Here is an 18,570-nt window from a genome sequence, read left to right on the forward strand (position 1 = left end):
ATAGCTTGCACCGACAATTAAAGCAGAAGTAAGCGATATATTTTTGTTAATATAAGTCTTAAATATTTATATCTTCCGACAGCAATCACTTCTATAGAGTGTTTGGTCTGAATCACGGGTCTGTCAGTCACTCTGCTCTGCTCTGAGTCGAGGAGAAAACTTTTCTCGTATCCTACAAGTTTTATCCAATGAGGAGAGAGAACGTCATGAAGGGCTGTGTGTGCAGCCAAGGGATGCGCGTGAATGTGGTGACGTAGGGACGAGGACTGTTATGGTGCGTTCAAGGCAACCCGTAACTCGTGTTTTTCCGACCTGTGAAGTCGTACCAGTTCGATCTGGTACGAGTTCACGGGTCGGAAGTTACCCGTGAACTCGTACCAGATCGAACTGGTACGACTTCACAGGTCGGAAGTTACGAGTGGCCGTTATAGTGACTTTCACAGGTAAAACAGGTCGGAAAAACACGAGTGGGTTGCCTGAAACGCTACAAAGTCGTAAGTCGTGACTTGAAGCTGTAATTTACGGTTTCAAAAGCCTGCCTGGAACGCAGCATTAGCCAAAACGACCGGATCGCTTACTTCTGCTTTAAAGGTAACGAACCTACTGCTATGACTATAGGGATTATGGCAATGGGGCCAATTTGCCAAAATGTTGAACTATCCCTTTAAAGGACCAGGACCAGGGGGTTTGAACCACTAAGAGTGTGTTTAGCCTCTGAGCCGACGTGGATCATCACAGTGAGACGGAGAGAGGCGACAGAGCGGCCGCGCTGAGAGCTGCCATCACCTCCGTCTGTGATGTCACAAGTAATTAGACACGAACGTGACCACAGTGTGTGTGTGTGTGTGTGTGTGTGTGTGTGTGTGTGTGTGTGTGTGTGTGTGTGTGTGTGTGTGTGTGTGTGTGTGTGTGAGATTTCCTACAGTATCAGTGTGTTGGGTTCAAGCTTCACACCGTGTTGTTTTCGCCCTGAAGGTAACCTTGGTGATCATGTGACTGAACACACACACACACACACACACACACACACACACACGCTCCTCATGTAGGAGTTTACCAGATGAGCAGCGCTGTAGAGCTTCAGCGTGTTTTATTATCACCGACAAAGTCTGCTCTAATGGAACATGTTGTTCTGAAAACTCAGATGTCGACTGGCAGTGTGCCACACGCGCGCACACACACACACACACACACACACACACACACACACACACACACACACACACACACACACACACACACACACACACACACACAGACACACACACACAGCCCTGAGCCGTATAGATAAATAGCACTGTAGCTGTATGTTTCCAGGAAAGAAGCAGCTGCAGAGTGAAACCAGATCCTGGATCGACTCGACTCTCAGGGAGTCGTCACATCGTCACCTGATCGAGATGTACACACACACACACACACACAAACACACACAACACACACACACACTTTGCTAACAAGCCGACTGATTAACAACGATTGTCACGCTGCATCAGAAGCAAAGAGACGTCCATCAACTGAGAACCAAATCTAAACTTTATACTTTATGCAGCCGAGTAGGAAGGAGACAAAAGGGGGCGGAGCCTGAGCTGTCAATCATTCACTCACTAATGCTGCGTTCGATTGCACTGGAACTCGGAAAGATCCGAGTTGGAAATTACGACTTCCGAGATAAATGTGTTTCATTGCACAACCTCGGAAAACATGGCCGGCTACAGCAAGTTGATGCACTGTTACTGTGCTTTTTCATCCTTACTACGCTCACACAAACTCTTTAATTATCAGAGTGGGAGTGCAAATACCACTACAAAGTAATCCTACGCTTTTAGTAACACAAATGCTAAATGAAAGCAGAAGTAAGCGAAATGTTTGTGTTAAAGCAGAAGTAAGTGATATATTTGTGTTAATATAAGTCTTAAATAGTTATATCTTCCGACAGCAATCACTTACATAGAGTGTTTGGACTGAAACACGGGTCTGTCAGTCCCTCTGCTCTGCTCTGAGTCGAGGAGAAAACATTTATCGTATCCTACAGTTTTTATCCAATGAGGAGAGAGAACGGCATGCAGGGCTGTGTGTGCAGCCAAGGGACGCCGTGAATGTGGTGACGTAGCGACGAGGACTGTTATGGTGCGTTCAAGGAAACTCGTATTTTTCCGACCGTGAAGTGGTACCAGTTCGATCTGGTACGAGTTCACAGGTCAGAAGTTACGAGTGGCCGTTATAGTGACTTTCACAGGTAAAACAGGTCGGAAAAACACGAGTGGGTTGCCTGAAACGCTACAAAGTCGTAAGTTGTGACTTGAAGCTGTAATTTACGATTTCAAAAGCCTGCCTGGAACGCAGCATTAGCGAAAACGACCGGACCACTCACTTCTGCTTTAATATAAGTCTTAAATAGTTCTATCTTCCGACAGCAATCACTTATATAGAGTGTTTGGTCTGAAAGGAGAAAACTTCTTGTATACTTCCTTGTATCCTACAAGCTTTATCGAATGAGAAGAGAGAACGGCATGAAGGGCTGTGTGTGCAGCCAAGGGATGCGCGTGAATGTGGTGACGTAGGGACGAGGACCAATAGATCTACGACGAGGGCGGGGGCTACTCCATCGGCTGACAGGAAGTTAGCCAAAACGACCGGATCGCTTACTTCTGCTTTAAACGACACATAACAGACTAAAAGTCGGGCTTCTTTCTGGGATCACAATGGAAATAAGCCGATGGCTTTTTTTGTGTTTTTATCCCTTTGGTAGCAGTTGTGTTGACGTATGTTTTATTGTTTTTAAAACATTCTGTATGTTGCCAATAAAGATGTCTGTCTATCTATCTATCTTGGATCCTACCCGAATTCCCGAGGGCCGTTCTATTGCACTTTTCCGACACTGAGGTACAGATTTTTCCAAGTTCCGAGTGCAATCGAACGCAGCATAACAACCAGACCGTGATGATCGGTCCATCACATGGCTGTTGGAGTGAGGCGTCATGATTCAGATCCATCTGTCAGTCTCACTCCCCGTCAACAAAGGACAGGAGGCAGGAAGCTGCTGCGGCATCAAAGTTTAATGCAGGAATTAAAATATGGAGGAGCTTTTAAGACGCTTCACAAGGACAGAGAGAGCAGAGCACAGAACAAACAGCTGTTTACAACAACTGACTCTCACTGATTTCAGAAACACAAGTTCCTCCACATGTGTCACACACGTCACCTGCAGGAGGCCTGACGTTCCCACCTGGACCTCCCTGCAGCCGAGCCTCCCTCCACTCCTCTAAAGTTAGAATAAAAAACTGTTCAGAGGCGTCGACTTTCAGCCGAATTTTTTTGGGAGGAAGCTCCACTCGTCTTCGTCCCTGACAGAGGGAGAAGATTAAACAACAACGGGCTCGTCTTCCTATACAGGACAGCCGGAACATTCCCATTCTCCACGTCCACAGCAGCTTTGAAGTCGGACAAAGCAGCAGCTGAACGTGCAGCAGGATTTAGCTGCATATGTTCAGAAAGCTAAATGAAGGTAGCGGCTCTCAGCAGCAGCACCGAGGTCGGCCGTGCAGGAACCGCCTGTGTAGAGCAATTTCTGATGATGCATTCAGGGAACACACGGGAAAGAAAAAAAAGGAAAAAAAAAAGAAAAACATGCGCTTCCAGGCCCCATAAATAAACTCTCCAGCCGCTGAAGTGTTTCCTGCCTGAGTGTGAGTCAGTTAAATGAGTGTGTTTGGTCTCGGAGGAGCAGCTCGCACCTCCTCACATCCAGCTTTTATTGATCCTGTGAAATGAGGCACGTTGCCACCGCTGGACGGGAACTAAGCTTAAAGCTCTGTGCAGGGCAGTGATGGGAATAACCGCGTTACTAACAGCGCTACTATTTTAAAATAACGATTACTCAAAAAAGTTACTATTCCCCTGTTATAACACAGCTACCGTTACTGACAATAAAAGAATAAAAAGTCCTGTCACAAAATAATAATACACCTGTTAAAGTGTACGTTTTTCCAGTTTAATAACTGGTTGGAAAAAAGACTTTTATCTGGAGCTAACCAACTCAGAACAAGAGGTCGGGGGGGGCGAACACAATAGTTACTTTCTCTGGTAATTAGTTACCTTGTAGCGCCGCATTATGTAATAAATTTAAACCTCATGATGTAATAACGCCACATTTTATAATAATCTGCCACATTTTGTAATAAAATTCTTAAATGCAATATGTAATAAACTTTGCTGCATTTTGTAATAAGTTGTTACATATTTACATATATTGTTACATACATACATACATACTGTGCCGTATTACATTGTTTTTCATGGAAAAAAAGTGCAACACCCGCATTTTGTAATAATTCGGTGCATTGTGTAACAACTTATTACAATATGTGGCAACGTTTATTACACAATGCGTTCAAGAATCTTATTGCAAAATGTGGCAGATTATTACAAAATGTGGTGTAATTACATCATGAGGTTAAAATGTATTACATTATTACATAATGTGGCACTACATACCTTTATAATATAGTAGCTCCGTTACTTTTTGGGGAAAGTAACGAGTAACCTTAAACTAGATATATTCTGCCCGTTGTCCACAAATTAAAATAATTCCTTAAAGACGTATCTGTGACATGCTTCAGTCAAAATACCCCAAGCATCAAACATCACAGCTCTTTCCATCCACTCTAAACAGAACGGCTTCAGTGTCTGTCCCTTTAAATGCAAATTAACCACTGCTCACCAGGCCCCGCCCCCTCTACAGGTACCTGTACTCACAGGTAGGCTACTATCCAAATTTGGAAACTAATGTCATCATTGTACAACTCATAAAACCACATGGATTATAACCTCAGGAGCCTGAACATTACTTTTTTTTTGTCAATTCTCACATTTTGAGGGCCAGAAGGAAAACACCCAAATATATGTTAAAGAGCCTTCAAAAGGTGATATTTCAATAACATGTCCCCTATAATGAATTACTTTCTTTTTAAAGTAACGTGCCCAACACTGGTGCAGATGTGTGCTGGTTCAGTCTCTGTGTTTCTGCAGATTCAGATCATCAGTTCTGGTCTGTGCAGGTTAATAAGAGCGAGGAGGCGGCGGATCGATGTAACAGGAGAGAACAGGCTGAGGGGAATAAAGGATCTGAAAACATAATTTTATACATGAGTGACTGTTTGTCTCTGCCTGTTTGTCCTCTGATAAAATGAAAACTCCTCCTCCTTCAAAATGACAGACAGATGAACGGCTTCTTTTGTAAATTACAATCATTCAATCATGTTTGTAAAGCTCTTTTCATGCAGGCTCACAGAAAATAAAATCTGAGTCACAGATGAATATAAAATAACAAATCCATCACAAATAAAGTCAACTAGAGGTTAAGAGACACTTGAAAAAAGCTTGAACTCTGTGAATTAAATGGTTAAATCAAATAAATAACGGCCATAAATCACTGTGATCAAAGCCAGACTAAAGGTTTTAGCTTTTAGGTTTAGAGACGTCGGCACTCGAAGCTGCTCTCAGATCCTCGGGCTGAAAAAACTAAAAGCTGCCTCAATCAAAAGTTTTTTGGTTCCTGCACAACTTAAAGAGTCAAAGTGCCAGAGGAGCTGAGAGACCTGGTTCACAGGCTGCAAACATGTCGCACAAATCTGCTGCTGCTGCTTCTCCTGCTGCTCCATGAATCTTTAAATCAACTCACAACCTGACAGGGAAACTGAGGAGGAGTTTAAAACGTTTCGTATATTTAATCTTTTTTTAATTTCTGCTCTGTTCTCCAGCAGATGCAGGTAATAGAGACGTCTGAGGAGGAGGAGGAGGAGGAGGTTGACGCTCTTCTTGTCGTGCAGATGTGAGCTACCAACAACAACACAGCAGGAGCAGTAAATGAGCCTCATTCATATTCAGATTCTGGAGCAGTTGTCTGGTCCGTGTCCTGGGGAGTCCCTTAAATAGAGTCCTCCTTTGTTTACCTGCTCGTTTATTCGCTCCGCTGAGACACGGGGAGAGAACAGAAACATGGTGGCTACAAGGCCACGGACACAGAGAGACGTACGCCTCCGTTCACAGTACAGCTTCCTCAGACTCAAACCTGCGACGAACAAACAAGAGTTCAAACACGGAGCTACGAAGAACTAAACAACTGGTTTCACATGGGAATCGAACTCACTTACTCAGCTGTCACATTGATCCGTCCACCTCCACATCCGCGCTAGCTAACGGTAACGTGAATGTTGAAATGACACCCTTGCTAATGTAATGTAAGATAGAAAAGCAGTAAAACTCTGGATAGTCAACGACGCACACCTCAGATACATTTAACGTTATTCAAGCCTGGAAGATGCTAACAAGCTTATTGTATTTTTAGCCGATATCAGATGTTGTGGTGAACACCGGAACGTTCAACGGTTGTTACGGGACGGCTAATTGGAGTCTCCATCCGAGTGATGACTTTTAGCAAAGATGGCGACGCTGTGAATATGGCTAATAGGGGGAATAACCTTGTTGTTTCTTTCGGGTAGAAAACTAGCTAGGCTAAATCACATTTTTCACGTCACTTTATCACCGTTTAGACTAATCTGATGTTTGTAAAGTCTATACAACTAATCATTGGACAAACATGACTATTTCTGTGTGCATGTTTTTGTAATTAGTCATGGTTATCGTAGACTAGCTGGGCTAACCATTAGCTGTTAGCAGTTAGCCGTTACTGGTGTCTTCAATAACTCAGTGACTCAATAAACGGTCCATAAAAAAATATTTTCTCCAGCGGATATCTTAATTATAACTGAAGTAGTTTCATGTTGTGTCCGACAATGGGAGGGTTTTAACAGATGACGTCCTGATGTTAGCTTTGCTACGCCTTTAGCTTAGCTACTGCCGTTAGCTGTAGCCTACCTGTCAGCCGCAGCAAACAGATGCTTTCTAGACATCGTGATTCCCCAAAACTGAATAAAAACCACACAGAGCAACACAAAACTGCTTTGCTAGTGCACACAGAAATAGTAATGTTTGTTCAATCAGTGGTTTTATATACTTTACGAACATCAGATTAGTCTAAACAGTGATATAGTGATGTGAAAAAGGTGAGAGCTAAACTCTCGTTCGTCACTATTGTTCTCATTAAAATTATGTGCTGGTTTTCTACCCAGAAGTATCTGTAACCAACAAGGCGATCCCCTCTATAGCTCTATATGCTGTTGTTTCGTCTAGTTTGTTTGATCATATGATGTAAAACTGCAAATTTGAAATGATTTTGTGTCAAAACTTGTTGCAGCCAAACTGTTGTAACAAGAGAAAAGCTCTTTTACCCTGTTATACTGTATGTTAAATAATTAGTAGGCTACATTGCACCATATTAGATTCTGTCATTTAATTTATATTTATCTATACGATTAATATATGTATTATGAGTATATTTGTTAATGTGACTATGACACATCAGTAGGCTACAGACAGTTTTTCACCTCCCTCCTCTGTCTGCAGCCTCAGCCTCGCTGTGTGATCAAACCACGACACTGTCCTTGGTGCTGGAGCCGGTTGTTTTTATAGTGACGCTGTCCGTGGTGCTGAAGTCAGTTTTGTGATGCGACGCTGACCATGGTGCTGAAAACAGGGTTTTTATTTTGATGCTGTCCGTGGTCCTGAAAACATTTCTGTTTTATAGTGCCGCTGTCCGTGGTGCTGAAGTCAGTTTTTTAAAGTGGTGCTGGAGTCAGTGTATTAAAGTGACGCTGTCCATGGTGCTGATATTTATTTTCTTTTATAGTGACGCTGTCCGTGGTGCTGAAGCCACAAATACCTGACGTCAGCTCATTTTTTAGACATGTTATTCCTAAATCATTTTAACTTGCTGTTGTCGGTGTTAAATGTTGCTTAGTGATCTTTGTTTCCATCACAACATATAACAACATGTTGCCTTCAGACTGGAATAATCTTCCTTTAAATTTACGCTCATTGACCTCTTTTCATAGGTTTAAATATTCTGTGTCTTCTTATTTTGAGTTGATGATTTATATCAGTTATTATTTATTATTATTTTTGGAACACACTGTAATTTCAATTTGAATATTATGTTATTATTTTACATTTCTCTTACTTTATTTAGGCTATTGCTATGGCCATTTGCAGCCATTGAGAGGTTGTGTCCATTTTTGTACTCATTTCTTTTATGTCTGTGTTGATGTCTGTTGTTTTTGTTGTTGTATGATTGTAGATTGTTGATTGTGTCTTGTCTCTTTTTAGGACCCCCTTGAAAATGAGAGGATTCCTCTCAAGGGGTTTATCCTATTAAATAAAATTTCTGAATGAAATGTTATAATCTAAACAGACACTGTAACAACCTTTACACTACAGGTCGTCCACACACTGATGATGAAACACCAGCAGTGATAATGAGAAATATTGAACCCAGACAATATTTCTCCCACAGACACAGATTCCCAGACATGTTGGCTGAACCACTGCGAGCAAATTCAAAATGAAACTTCATGTTCGTGAGGTGTGTTTTTAAAAGATTCATGTCCTCAGTTGCAGCAGACCTTGGACCTGTGAGACCTTGATCCATCAGTCCATCCAAAAAAAAAAAAAAAGTGGATTTAAGTGTCTTTAAGTGCGTCTTTAATTTGATTCTGAACGAACAACAGGAAAAGGAACAAAAAACTCATGAATTAAAGATGAATGAATGAATGAATGAATTTATTTATTTTGGTATATATCAAGCTTATATAACCGAAAGGGTGTAGGTTGAAGCCAAAGCTTATATACACCTATCCCTTTTACCTTAAAAATTTTTTAAAAATAAATAATATGCATTAATGCAAAAGGATCAGATCACAGACATTTGAAATTAATCAGTACACTTACATTTCTGATCACAACAAAATAAAGAATTGTACACAGCGCATAACTCAAAATAGTACAAAATCATTTAACTTATTTTCCATACTGTAACGAGAAATTATGTTGTTCTTATAAAGTCTTTTAAAGCTGACTAGAGTACAGCATAATTTAATATTTTCAGGACAATTATTCCAGATGTTAACCCCTCTAACAGAAAGACAGTGATTTTTTTTTTTTTTACAGTTGTTCGAGTCTTTGGTTTCTCAAATAATAGTGGTCTTCTCAGGTTATAACTGGAATCCTTCATTTTAAACAGATTTTGGATATCTAAATATATATATATAAAGATAAGAGACAAACACAAAGACAAGAGATGTCAGGTATAGGCTACATCAGATCCAGATGCTCAGAACCTTTTGAACCCACATGAGCCAACGCTGTGACTATATGTGCTGAATCTTAAACTGTTTTCACTACACTCAGTCTGACTGTTTAACCCTCTTAACCTGAGGCACCTTCCCTCATCCCTGAACCCTCCACCTCCTCCTCCTCCTCCTCCTCCTCCTCCCCCCGTCTTTAATGCATGGCCTGGCTCGCGCTACCTCACGGCGGAGGAGAAGAAGCAGCAGCAGCAGCAGCAGCAGCAGCAGCAATAGGAGAGCAGCGTTTGAAAGGGAACAGATATATATAGAGAGAAAGAGAGCAAGTATCCGGGGCAGGAGAGCGGGCCAATTAGAGAGTTGCCCTAGGTTGTCCTGTTATCTTTCTCACACACAGCCTCAACAGGATATACACACAAAGCCCTGCCCTGGGGTCCGCACACACACACACACACACACACACACATATATATATATATATATATATATATACACACAAACGCACACTTCAGTCACTCACATAATGTTTTATTAAAACGCTGTGTGCTCCAGTGTCCGTTCTCCATCGCACACTTTACACAAATACACACACACACGCATACACATATACATACATATGCACACACACACACGCCGCTGAGACATGATCTAACAAGGTCAAAAGCAGAACTGGAGGGAGGAAGTGGGCGTGAGGGAGGGAGGGAGGGAGGGAGAGAGAGCGGGGGAGGAGAGAGAAGAGAGAGAAGAGAGGAGAGAGGAGAGGGAGAGGGAAAAGAGGCCGGGTTGTGACAGAGAGAGAGAAAATGAAAAGAACGAGTGAAGACATGAAGAATAACCGAAGGCGGTGGAGGAGGAGGAGAAGGAGGAGGAGGCCAGACGCTCGCTCTGGTTATAGGAACAGACTACAGACTTTGGGAGGACACAGACAACACAAACAGACAACAAACACACACACACACATATAAGGTCTGTGTTGTCCGACTGCACCTGAACATCACACGGTTTTGTATTTTCCGTGACGGCTCTCTGGACTTATTTATTTCAACAGCAGCAGCAGTGAACGAGCGAGTGAACCCATGAATCTTTCATTTTCATGTCGTACCATTAAAAGTTACAGCGGTTTAAATGGCCGCCGACTGAGCTCAGTGAGAAACACCTGAAACATTTATCTTCCTGTTTAACCTCAAGACCGGTCAGTGTCAGACCCAGCTGTGGAGGAAACATCTGTCTGCTACTACACACTCAACTCTGTTTCTGTTAAAGCTCCTTCAAAATAAAGGTAGATGTTTGTATTAAAGCTCCTTCAGTATAAAGGTAGATGTTTGTGTTAAAGCTCCATACAGTATAAAGGTAGATGTTTGTGTTAAAGCTCCATACAGTATAAAGGTAGATGTTTGTGTTAAAGCTCCATACAGTATAAAGGTAGATGTTTGTATTAAAGCTCCATACAGTATAAAGGTAGATGTTTGTGTTAAAGCTCCATACAGTATAAAGGTAGATGTTTGTGTTAAAGCTCCATACAGTATAAAGGTAGATGTCCATGTGTAGTGTGATTATAAAGCAGCTCTAGGTTCTATATTAATACTGTGAAAGTATCAAAGCCTCAGTCCACAGAGAAATGCACACAGCCTGTATTCAGAAACTGAGCCTTAAAACCAGCCGTCAGGACTTCCTGTCACTTTGTGATGTCACAACTAAGCCCCGCCCCCTCACCACCTGGAACCACCATCCAACAACTTTGCAGGATTTGGTTTTTATTCTGAAATCTGCTCTATTTTTTTATTAAAAAATTGTGAATGAGTTTGTGCAGATATAACGAGTCAGACTCCCTGTAATTAATAATTGATTAATTTACCCCCCTCCACCCTGTCTTTGATTTGCCGTGGACGTGACATTGTTTCTCCTGTTGCACCACCTCTGCTCCTCATGTTGATCTTCATGATTTTTCATCACGTTCACGTCTTTGATTTTCACCAGACTTTTCAAAGCTGCGTTCAAAGACGTTTTACTTCACCCAGAGATTCGTCTTCATCTTCTGAAGCATCCACTGCTTCTGTTCTTTAATAATTAATTTGGACTAACAAACTGTTTTTTCTTTTTTATATATATAATTTTGTTAAATTAAATCAACATTTTACAGCAGATTATTATTATTTTTCTTTCTATAGATCATTTTGTTATTATAGATATTGGACCTGAACTAAACTGTCTGTGTCGTTGAAGCTTAAACTTGATTTTTAACTAACGACTCGTTAACGTCCGTCTTCCTATAAGAAACATAATATATAATATAACTGTAGAATGGAGCAGAATCTGCATTCAAGATGGATCATGTAGCACCGGGCTCATCCTAATCCAAGTGCTAATCCAAATCCTAATCCCAGCGTTAATCCTAATCTAGCCCATTAAAGTCAAACATCTTTTTTACACAGTGTTTTGCTTTTACTCGAGCAAATTGCAGTAAAAGTGGCTCTGAGAATAATCTGCAGGAAACAAAGATGCTGCAGCTGTTCGTCATTTCAAGAAGCTATAGTTGACTTTGTGGGCGTGGCGTTGTTTGAGGTGCTGAGGTGTGTCACAATAAAAGCCTGTTTTAAATGTGCACTTTTATTTTGAAAAGAGTCATTTTACTGTAGATTTCGGATGCGTTGGGGTGAGAGGGGATGTTATGTGATTGCTGGACGTTCTCCTTCAAAGAGTCTTTAATGCGTGTGAAGCTGCTGAACGTCGACAGGAAGTGGATCAGAGCCAGGTGAGTTCACACCTGATCAGTGGTCACATGTCAGGTGAAGTCACAGGTCATTGAAGAACTGCAGAACATGATGCTGCAGCGTGAGGCCAGAGCAGATACATGAGCCGCCGATGAGTCGACAATTTGCCTACAATGAGCCGCTGCCACCGAACTGACAATGAGCCGCCGCCACCGAGCGAACAATGAGCGAACAATGAGTGGCCACCGATGAGCCGACGATGAGTCGACGATGAGCCGACGATGAGCCGACAATGAGCCGACGATGAGCCGACGATGAGCCGACAATGAGTCGACGATGAGCCGACGATGAGCCGACGATGAGCCGACGATGAGCCGGCAATGCCCCAATGATGAGCCGACAATGAGCCGACGATGAGCCGACAATGAGCCGACGATGAGCCGACGATGAGCCAACAATGAGTCGACGATGAGCCGACGATGAGCCGACGATGAGCCGACGATGAGCCGACAATGCCCCAATGATGAGCCGACAATGAGCCGACAATGAGCCGACAATGAGCCGACAATGAGCCGACAATGAGCCGACAATGAGCCGACAATGGGGGCGTGGTCTTCTTTTGTTGCCCAGCTATTTCATACTCGTCCTACCTTCCTGTGAGCTTCTGCTCGTCGGGACACAGCTGCACATCCTCCGACCGTCATCATCATCATCATCATCATCATCATCATCATCATCATCATCATCATCATCATCATCAGTCGCATCATGCAGCTGCCGCCTCGTGATTGGTTGAGTAACTTGGTGATTTGTTCATTTCCCATTAGCGAGCAGCAGCCTCACTAATGAAGAGGCCGCTGAGTGTGTGTGAGTGTCCTGACACTGAGTCGGCTTAAAGTCATGATTCACCCCATCCTGACCACGCACACACACACACACACACACACACACACACACACACACACACACACACACACACACACACACAGAGCTGTGTCAGTAGGAAGCGTCTTACTCTCCTCTCCCCTGTGGTTAGATGATCTATTCTACTTTCTGCTTTTCCAAGCTCGTCTCACATTTCCTCTTTTCTTCTTTCCTCCTTTTAACTCCTCATCCTCCTCTCCTTTACCTCCCCTCCCCCTCCTTCTCCTCCTCCTCCCTCCCTCCTCTGTCTGGGACGTGTTATCTTGGTGTTGGAGATGTGAGGAAACACCAATCCCAACGTGTGTTATTCACATGTTGTGGTGTGTTCTCAGCGGGCTACTGTGTCCATACGACACATGTGAGGTTACGTAACATTCAGGTCGGTCTGGACTCTGAGACGCTGAAACACAAACATCTGAGAGCTGAACTCAGACGTGAAGACGTTTGTGAAGAAGACGAAGCAGATTTCAGATTCATTAAAGGGATAGTTCCCCCAAAATCCAAGAGTCCTCCGTGGCTTCTCTGAGTTACAGGGGGTCTCGGCGTAGCAGTGCATGTCCATATAACGGTTGCAAATGGATACCAACTGTCTTCGTAAACAAAAAGACACACCAAAAAACATCCAAATACCTCCATGCTGCTCGTATGTAATGTCCGTCTTGTATTGAAGCCCCGAAATGCGAAATTGTCCCGAAAAAAATTAAATAAATCTATATTTCAAGCTTGTTTTGTAGTGGAAGCTTCTTGAAGCTCCTCTTCCCGGTTCGTCAAATTTGGACGAACCAGGGTCTGTCCTCCTTCGAGAAGCTTCCGCTACAAAACAACCTTGAAATATAGACTTATTTAATTTTTTTCGGGACAATTTCGCATTTCGGGGCTTCAATACAAGGTGTGTCTTTTTGTTACGAAGACAGTTGGTATCCATTTGCAACCGTTATATGGACATGCACTGCTACGCCGAGACCCCCTGTAACTCAGAGAAGCTACGGAGGAGGATTTCAATTTTGGGTGAACTATCCCTTTAATCAGCTGATTGATTCAACATGTTTGTTTGTTTACGGCTCCAGAACAAACACATTGAAGAAAATCCCACACTGAGATTGGACAGTGAACGCAACACTGACGTCATCTTCAGCTTCAAACTCGTGTTTGGTCTCCTCCAGCTGCTCTTAGTGAGCGGCCATCTTGTTTTCAGTTCATCCAGATGTTTCGTCTCATTCTCATGGACACGACGTCTCAGTGACGCTTCAATCTGACGTCTTCTAATTAACTTGGACTCAAGGATGAATCTTAATTAGACTTAGACTTCACAAAACATCCAACATCTGGAGAACGCCTCTAAGGAACTTCTTCAAATCTGGTAAAAAAATTAAAAAACGTGTAGGACTCTGACTCGAGGATAAACTGAGTAGATCATGTTGGTTAAAGGGAGAGTAGCATTTTTTTTAAAGTGGAGTTGTATGATCTACAAATAGTCCCTAAGTACCTTAATTGCAGTAGAAGACTCTCTGCACTCCTCCCGTTAGCAACGCCAGCCCATAATAGCCCTGCCCAGAGATTTACAACATACAGTGTTGTGAACAGACCCAAAGAAACGGCCTATTTTCACGGCCTAAAAGAGGTTTTACCTGAAAAAAAAAATACATAGTTCCATTGTTCGCTATAATATAATTTTTTCCAGCCCTTCAAAGTGCAGGAAAAACACCGTTTTTATCTGGACCTAACCAACTCACGTATCCCTCCGCCCAGGGTTAGCGCCCGCCGATCAGCAGTTGGTTAGGTCCAAATAAAAACTGCGTTTTTCCTGCACTTTGAGGGGCTGGAAAAAACACACACACACACACACACACACACACACACACACACACACGTCCATATTCACAAACACTCTGTCACGCCTTAGCCTTTCCCTCCAATCAATTTGCGACACTCTTGTCTGAAACATACTTTAATGTTCCACTGCTCTTTCTTCTGCCACTGCTATTTAACACACTTCTATATTATCCTCTTATCTCTCCCTCCCTCCATCCCCGACCCCCCCTCACTCCCCCGCCTCCCCCTCCCCCTCCTCCTCCCCCTCCTCCCCCTCCCTCCCTCCATCTTGTTTCGTCTTTATCTGCTCTGAGCGTTCGCAGCCTCTGACTGTGGATCTTCTTCATCTCATGCTTCCAGATTCCAGTCGACAGGTGATTGGAGAGAAGCTGCAAAAACAGCTTCAACAACACACAGCACTGCAGAAGACACACAAACACACACATACACACACAAACACACACATACACACACAAACACACACATACACCTCCAGCTGTGTGTGTTTCTCATGTACATGTGTGAACATACGTGTGGAGATTGATGTCATGTTCTCTGGTGGAGTTATAGGTCAGATATTGGAAATAATTGAAATGTTACACAACACCTGCATCAACACACACCCCTGACTGTGTGTGTGCGTGTGTGTGTCTGTGTGTGTGTGTTTGAGAGAGAGAGAGAGAGAGATATGGAAAGAGAGAGAAAGTGCTTTTGATGTTGCATTGGTTGCAGCTCTCCTGCTTTGACCATGTTTGTACTTGTGTTGTGTTAATCTGAGAGAGCAGAACCCAATTTACAGAGCTGTGAGTCTATTTCACAGCTGTTTGACCACGCACACACACAGACACACACACAGACACACACACACACACAGACTCATACACACTCGCATAAAGTGTAAATGACGATGTATTGCTCGGGGCTTCTGACATTTAAACACTCCTCAGAAACGTGTGTGAAGTCGCCACCGAGTCAGAGAAAGAGAGTGTGTGTGTGTGTGTGTTTGTGTGCGTCGTGTCAGTGTGTGTGTGTGTTTGTGTGTGTGTGTGTGTGTGTGTTGTTTGTTGTTGCAGCAGGTCTAATGTGCTGTGACCAATCAGAGAGCTGCTGATGGAGAGACGGAGAGCGAGAGAGAGAGACAGAGAGAAAGAGGACGAGAGGTGGACGAGTGAAACCTGCTGAAACAACTTTAGGTTCAATCGATGCAACGTCTCAGTGTCAGTGTGTATGTGTGTGTGTGTGTGTGTGTGTGTGTGTGTGTGTGTGTGTGTGTGTGTGTGTGTGTGTGTCAGTGTGTGTCTGTGTGTGTGTGTGTGTGTGTGTGTGTGTGTGTGTGTGTGTGTGTGTGTGTGTGTGTGTGTGTGTTTCGGTCCAGGAGAAGATGAATGATGATTTGAGTCGTAATAAGAAGTTCTCCTTCAACATTAGATGAGGCCCTGTTGTCATGGTAACGGCATAAACAGCTGTAGCCTATCTGCCAGAGGAGACAGTTCTTCTTACATCCCGACGTTCACTCAGTAAATTATGTTTGTAAATCGCAGCGACGGTTCGGTGCAATTTTAGACAAAATTAGGCAAATTGAAAGTGAAAGCCGTAACACATATGGTTGATTTGTTATGAATTTTCAAAGTTATGAAATTTAGAGGACTAGTTTTGTGTTTCTATCTGGCATTTTGCTATGTCATCATCATCATCATCATCATCCTTGCTGGGGTTTGAACCCACAACCTCTGACACCAAGAACCAGCTCCTAACTCACTGAGCTAATTGGCTGGAGGTGAGTTGTGGTGTGTGGCTTCTCAAATTGTTGTCAAAGTTGTCAAAATGTCACAAATTCTGTCATCTAATCAACAATCTGACAATACATAAATAGCATCTAGACAGTTGGTGATTTGTTTTTAACGATGAAGTGTTTTGCTTCATAAGAGAAAATCTGATGTTGAAAAATGCCACTCTCACATTGACTGCAGTTGTTCCCATGAGAGCAGAATTCAAAATGTTATAGAAAATTCTGATATTTGCAAAACGTCATCAACCACGACTCCAAAATATTGTCAATTTTTTTTTCCAGGAAGATTGAAAATTTATTTATCAAGAATTGGATGGTATATGTTTACAGTCAAACGTTTTCATGCACTGTAGGCTCAATTTTTGATCAATCAAAAATCTGTGTGGATCGTTAGTGGAGGACAGTCTGAAGATGCTCTCCAGCAAGTTTGGTGACCATTGAAAAAAAAAAACAGACCCTAATTGATATATACAAACAGGAGAAACAAAGGAAAAATAATAAATATTGATCAATAACAGGTGATATTTCATGTTTCATTAACAAGTGAATTAGTGGTTTATTTAACCGTGTGTAGCTTTCTGAAGCAAAGAGATGTTATGTTTGTTTTTCTCTATGAGAATCTGTATCATTTATCATGATTGTTTCTAGAAGAAGAATCAGTTTATTGACAAAGAAGTGCTTCTGTAAAGCTTCAGTGCACATCAGTTCATACACTCATAAGTAAAACTATCAATGAATAAAATAAGAATAAGAAGAAGAATGTTTGTAGAAGATCAGTCGGTGCAGATAATCTGATCTTTATTCAGTTTGTACATGGACTCGAACTGGAATTTAAAGTCCTGATTAAAAAAAGATGTTTTTTCTCTCTCAATGATTTGAGTTATTTTATCAATAAAATGTCAAAAGATTGTTAAAAATCTTTATAGATATTCACTTTTTGACATATTTTCTTCCTAAATGACTCAAAACTATTTGTCTGTAAACTTTAACGCTAACGTTAGCTCAACACGCTGCAGCCACTGAACCGTGTTGTGTTGTTGTTTCACATGAACGTGTTTAGATGTTTGTTGAGTTGTAGCAGTTGTAGCAGAATCAGTTGTTAATGTTTTAACCCAACAACACGAACACACAGACGCTGCTCAGACAAACTGTGTGTGAGGAGACGATCAGACCTCACATCGTCACCAAGAGCCGACTCTCACACTGATGATGTCATCACCTGATCTCAATCATTTGAGCCGACACCAATTATAGCCTACTGCAGATTCGTTCAAATGGTTTCGACTCATCTGTATAAAAACATCTGGATGAAACCAACAGAAATGTCAGATTACATCACTGTTTCATCGGCATTTTCCACCGTTTGAGGTTTGACTGGTCCTCTTTTAAAGGGATAGTTCAACATTTTGGCAAATTGGCCGATTGCCATAATCCCTATAGTCATGGCAGTAGGTTTGTTACCCGCCGTTCTAAAAATAGCTTGCACCGACAATTAAAGGTAACGAACCTACTGCTATGACTATAGGGATTATGGCAATGGGCCAATTTGCCAAAATGTTGAACTATCCCTTTAATGAGTTCTTCCTTCTTCTCCCTTCTCCATCTTATAGAGCCCTATAATCAAGAGTGTGTTTGATTTATTGTCCCAAACGACCACACACACACACACATGCCAGGAAACAGGAGTGTGTGTGACGTGTTCACATGTTCAATTCAAACTAATTGAAACCAGTCGTCACTGAAATCTGAGTGACGAGGAGGAGAACGAGGCGGCTCGTACGGAATTTTGGAGGGAAAACAGGTTTTCATGAAAGGGTCGCTTCACACACACACACACACACACACACACACACACAGACACACAGACTGACACACACACACACACACTGCTGTAATTACAAAGACACACATTCATCCGTGCATTCACAGATGGAGTCATCCAGTTCATCTTAATCAGCGGGAACTCCCCTCCTCCTCTTCCTCCTCCTCCTCTTCCCCCAAGAGACGATCACTCACTGCTGCTGCTGCCACCTTGATAAGTGTGTGACAGTCTTCTCTAAACACACACACACACACACACACACACACACACACACACACACACACACACACACACAGACAGACACACACACAC

General features: G+C 42.5%; 1 protein-coding gene across 1 annotated transcript in view; it reads right to left on the reverse strand.

The window, feature by feature from the left end:
* Window positions 1–18,570, reverse strand: part of gfra2b (GDNF family receptor alpha 2b) — a gene marked incomplete at both ends in the record, with an annotated part of 142,685 nt that overhangs the window by 74,236 nt on the left and 49,879 nt on the right. The gene's annotated exons all lie outside the window — the stretch shown is intronic.

The sequence above is a fragment of the Trachurus trachurus genome (assembly GCF_905171665.1).
Source record: "Trachurus trachurus genome assembly, chromosome: 12".
NCBI classification, from domain to species: domain Eukaryota; kingdom Metazoa; phylum Chordata; class Actinopteri; order Carangiformes; family Carangidae; genus Trachurus; species Trachurus trachurus.